The following is a 6,022-nucleotide window of genomic DNA, read 5'->3' on the forward strand; positions in this document are numbered from 1 at the left end:
ACGCAGAAAACAGTAATCAAGCACCCCAATTCGCAAAACACTAAGCCATTGATGATTGATCACCATGTGGGCTACGTCCACTAAAACACAATACCGGTTCAGTTTGCATTCTCAGCCACTAACAATCCTGGCCATCTAAATCCCCAAATGTTTGATAGTACATGTTTCAATTATTTTATCAGTTCTCTAAACTAGTAATATGGTCTCTAATAAACATAATTAAAATCCAACAGTTAGATGTTCCGGATTGATCAAAAGTGGCATCCATCTATTCTTCATCATGGCATTATCAATCTCCAGTGCTCTAATGCGGTCCTCCAACATCCTATTTTCACCACCGACTTCACGTCCATCGTAAAACCTTGCCTCACTGCCTGCCTCCGTCCCATCTAAGTCATCATCAGCCCAATGGAAATGTTTGCACTTGTGACCCTGCATAATGTTCAAACGTTATAATTTCGATAAGATAGAGATAAGAGGACTACAAAACAAATATTGAATTTTTACTCACTTTCTTTCCGACGCAAGTGTAGTAAGGGTGTCCTTGGTTGTAGAAAGGGCGTCCTTGGTTACCGTTCGTGTTACTCCAAATAATCTTCCTAACTGCTGGCTCTCCAAACGGACAGAACTTAGCATTTGGCCGTACACCACGTGAGATACCCCACTATAGTTACTAGATGATGCAGAAGAGAAAAGGGAGAATTATTGTCCATTTAACACTTCGATGTGGATGATTTTTACCTTTTTTGCCCTCCCCACATATCTGTAATACTATCTATGTGATGGTAAAATCGTAATCTACATACGAAAAGTACCGACACGGGGTACCTGTCTATGACAATTACGGAAAAAAACTACCAAGAAGAGGTAAAGACATATGACAATGACGAAAGAACTACTTTACATTACTCATGAAGGACACTTGCAAAATATTGACGGATTCCGGGCACCTGAAGAGGAGCAATAATTATGGAAACCTCTATCGATTGGAGGGCTAGGATCAACCTATGGAAATGATTTTACGGGCACAACCGATTGATGTTGTGTTCCACCACATGGACGGTTTGGATCAACCTATAAAGCCCCCCTCCTTTATGCTTTTTTAATAAAAAAATCTATAGGGTGATCTTAACCATCCGATTTAAGAGGAACAACATATTATGGAAACCTCTATAGATTGGAGGGCTAGGATCAGCCTATGGAAATGATTTTTGGGCACAATATTTATGTTGCGTTCCATCACATGGACGGTTTGGATCAACCTATGATGTGGTCTGTACAGTTCTTTGTCGGCCCGTGCATCGCACGGGGATATATATATATATATATATATATATATATATATATATATATATATATATATATATATATATATGAGGAAACGGTTTGTGTGTAGCTGCACAGAGAAGCTATCTGTGCATGGCTGCACAAACCATGGTGGGGGCCACATTTTTTGGGGGATCCAAAGCATTCATTTGGAAGGCCCTTCCATGGATAGGGTGTGCACCAAAAATCAGCCCTATAGGATCATCCTAACCCAATCAAAGTTGGAGGGGAAAATGGATTGACGCCGTTTCTGCCCATTTTTTCCCTCTACAAATGGCAGGGTTAGGATGATCCTAAATGGCTGATTTTTCATACACACCCTACCCATGAAAGGGCCTTCTAAATGAATGCTTTGGATCCCCCAAAAAATGTGGCCCCCCCCCATGGTTATTGGTTTGTGCAGCCATGCACAGATAGCTTATCTGTGCAGCTGGATACAAACCATTTCCTCTCTCTCTCTCTCTCTCTCTATATATATATATATATATATATATATATATATATATATATATATATATATATAATTTTTTTGGTACGCTGCTCTTAAGTGGTTATAACGCCTCCCATTGGTTCGCTTAAGCGGGACCCAAACATTTAAATGAATGGGAGGCATTATCAACATATTCGTCATGTATATATATAAAACTATACATATTTCTATTCCTTTCTGGACTTATAATATCAATGCAGAATTTACGGCATTGACTAAGATCCAACTCTTTTTGAAAATTGGCCACAGTTCTAGTTTCTAAACAATGGGGGCATTTGCCATTCAAAAAAAAAACAAAAAACAAAGAGCACATGAACCCAAAGTAGATCCACTTGAGTTGTTTCCTGTTTGATTGTCTCTTCTGCTTCTTTGTTTTTGAAATACAAACAACCTTCTTGGGTTTGGATACACACAACCTTCTGGGGTTTGGATACGTAGCTGCACATGCCCCTTGCTGTCAAGGGAGGTGAAGATTTCTGATACATAGGTCCTCTAGCACTCCCAAGTCTTAAAAAGTGTAGCTATTCGAAATTCACATACATATCAAGAACCTAACAAAGAGTTCAGAAGAGCATAAGAAAGAATCTCCACACAATTAAAAAACAATATCTGCACTAAACGGGGAGAAATGGAGGGGATGGATGCAATCTGCACTAAAATCACTTCACCAAGGATTCTTGATTGTTTGCCCTGGTGAATCTGGAACCTTCCAAAGGCAAATCGACCAACTGGCTATCCAGCTATTGAGACAATATCTGCAGATCTGCCCAATATCTGCACTAAACTTTCGATATTGAGAAAGCCTATGACCACGTGGATTGGGAAGCTCTGCTGTTCATCATGCGGAAAATGGGATTTGGGGAGAAATGGAGGGGATGGATGCAATCTTCTATATCTACGGCCTCTTTCTTTGTTTTGGTGAATGGAGTGCCTGAAGGGTTCTTCAAAAGCAGCAGGGGATTAAGGCAAGGCGACCCGCTATCCCCATATCTTTTTATTATGGTGGTGGAAATCCTCAGTCAAATGATAAAAAAGGCCGAGGAAAAGGGATACATCAAGGGTCAGTTTGGTTGCAAAAGACCACCTTTTGGTGGGTTTTCTTTTGCTTGGATTTTGTCAGTAATTTGCAGGTATCATTTGTGGGAAGACAAAGACAATAGCTAAGTAATCTCCTCATTGTTTGAAACTCTACATGCAACCAAACAGGGCACAAAGGAATCAAGGCTAGCAACAACTCGGAAACCATCACTCACCTTCAATTTGCCGATGACACGTTGGTACTGATCGAGGACGAAGAAGCTGTTCGAAATGTAAAAAGAATATTCAGATGGTTCGAGTCTGTATCGGGGCTGAAGATAAACTTCAGCAAAAGCATGCTGGCCGGTGTCAATATCGATGAGGGTAGCATTAACCGGTATGCGAGAATTATTGGGTGCAACTCTGGAACCCTTCCTGTAACGTATTTGGGCCTCCCTTTGGGCTTTGGGATCCCACCCGTTGCTCAATGGGACCCAGTTGTGGAAAGCCGGTATGGACAGTCCACCACAAAAGTATAAACACCTGTGACCAGCTAAAGAGAAGAAGAATTCACTTGGCCAGTAGGTGTCTTGTGCAACAATGCGGAAGAATCGATCGACCATTTACTAATTCACTGCCCATTTCCGTACCGACTATGGACTGGGATGATTAGATCGTTTGGGCTAAAATGGGTGCTACAAAGGTCAATCCGCAGAGTGGTTATTGGGTGGACGGGAGGAGCTTTTGGTGAGGTGGGACAAAGATTCTGGAAACTGTTACCTCTTGCTATTATTTGATCCATATGGCAAGAAAGGAATGAACGTATATTTGGTACCAAGATCAATCTATAGACAGAATCACCATTGAAGTTAAAGCGCTACTCATTTCATGGGCCAAAAGCATCAGAGGACTCACTCATGATACAGGCTTGATATTAAAGCATTGGAACACAATCATATTTGAACGGAAGATGGTTGAGAAAATTTCACCGAAATGGACGGCACATCCGGAAGGGTGGATAAAATTGAATTTTGATGGCAGCACTAAGGGCAACCCCGGTCTGGCTGGAATTGGTGGAATTACCAGGGATGACGAGGGACGGATGATCATGTCTTACTCTGGTCCAATTGGAGAATGCGACGCGAATGAGGCTGAAATTATGGCTCTACTGTTTGGGATCAAATGGTATGCTTCAAATCTCTCCAAGCCTTTAATCGTCGAGGGAGACTCAACATATGCTATTGCCTGGGCGAATGGCAAATCAAAGGGACCTTGGAGACTCGACAATTACATTTTCAAAGCAAGGGACCTTGTACAGCTCCTCACATGTACTCTGGCTGAAGGGCCTTTTCTGTGTAGGGGACATCTTGTCCCCATCTTCTTTTCTGCATTGGATTAATAAAGTTACCTTTCAAAAAAAAAAAAGTGAAACTGGAATAGCCTGCAACTATTACATTCTAGTACAAAAAACTATAAACTGAAAGAAAGTTGAATGCCTATTAAGGAAAGATCACAAGAAACAAGGGAACGTTCCTTTAACAAATTAATTAACCTTTTCTTCTCTTCAATTAGTATCCAAGGATTAGGGAGTTTATAATATGGAAACCCAATTGCTTGATCAAGCTTAATTTAAAAGAGAACATGAAACCCTAAAAAAGCAAAGGATTAACTCTTAACTTGCTGAGAATTTTTATTTCAGCTTCTAAAATGTGAACTCAACTTTCAAATGAGTAAATGAAGATTAAAGCTGGTTGGGCACCCTACACTTGAATCTAAGCCAAGTCCCATGGAAAAACCAACACTAACCCTTTGAAGACTTTTCCTCAATGCATCTTTTTCTTCAATGAAATGGAAAGTTAAGAGAAAAATGGCAAACAAATTAAAGACTAATGTCTATCCGACTTAACTAGATGACATCATTAGGATCTAAAGATTAATTAAATGATTAGTTGAATTTATTCCCGGAAAGGTTAGCTTCCCATGTCATTCTGATAGCATTTGCCACATTGATTTTGCCCGAAGTTCTATGGCAATTCTGACAACACTGGACATTTTCAATGAAATAATGGGTGTGAGTCACCTTCTCACACAAATAAGCTCAACGTTGATGGGTGTTTTCATCGAGTTGGTAATTTCTGTTTTTTTATCTGTAATGAGGTTTCTTCCCAACTAGTTGGGGACAAAGGCTTAGTTGAGTTGAGTTGAGGTTTCTGTATCAACCAAAAATTTCCAACAATTTTTGCTGAAATTGGGGAATCCTTCAAGAAGATTGCCTGTAATATCTCTCTCTCTCTCTCTCTCTCTCTCTCTCTCTCTCTTTGCAGCTGTAGTTCAATGGCATGTGGAAATAGTGTTGTGTCTCCAAAACCTTATATTCTCCAAAATACCTGCATCATATTTCCAGAAATCTGAACATAATAGATTCCAATTCTCAATCATGCTTAACCATTTAAACCAACTTAACCCCTTAGGCCCAATAATTAGTTTTGGACTCACAATCGTTTCTCAAAATTCAAAACAAACAGGGCCTTAATCTTCTCTTGTTTCAGTTTTTCGTGCATAGAATGGAATGAGGCCTAGAGAAGGCAAAGGGTGGAAAAAAAGTACAAAAAAAATGTTTTTTTTTTGGCTCAGATAGGAACATGGTGATGAATGAATGTTCCAGTGTGTAACATGTACAATGAAAATTCGTTGTGTGACCCCAGCAAATTAAAGAACATTTGAGGAAAACAATAAAAATTGGGATATATTTGGAAAGAAAAGATGTAACTCTATTTACTCTGATCTTTCCTACTTACAACAGACAGAATGCAACTGATGTCTACTTGGCTAAACATGGTTTGTTTTTGTGTATGTGATTTTCTTAGCTTGGGTTGGAGTAGCAAAGGTGAGTGCATATACCATTGAAATTGGATCCGGACGGGGCTCGGGGTTGTACTTGACTGCATAGAAGGGTCCAACATTGGCGAGCCCATGGTTCCATTTCTCCATGAGGCCCACCACTACTTCTAAATCCAGTACATATAAAGGGGCCTTTAAACTCTTGTGTCTTATTTATGATGGATTGAATAATATAACAAGCCTGGCAAGACTTCACCCACACTGCATGGACCTTTTAATTTGAGTCGAGCTCGCCCTTGGGGTCATAAACTGACACTTGGGATTCTTCCAATTATAAGTCTTCTTCCT

This window comes from Tasmannia lanceolata, unplaced genomic scaffold (genome assembly GCF_043159265.1).
Source record: "Tasmannia lanceolata isolate RefF3 unplaced genomic scaffold, GAP_Taslan_0.1 ptg000011l, whole genome shotgun sequence".
NCBI lineage: Eukaryota > Viridiplantae > Streptophyta > Magnoliopsida > Canellales > Winteraceae > Tasmannia > Tasmannia lanceolata.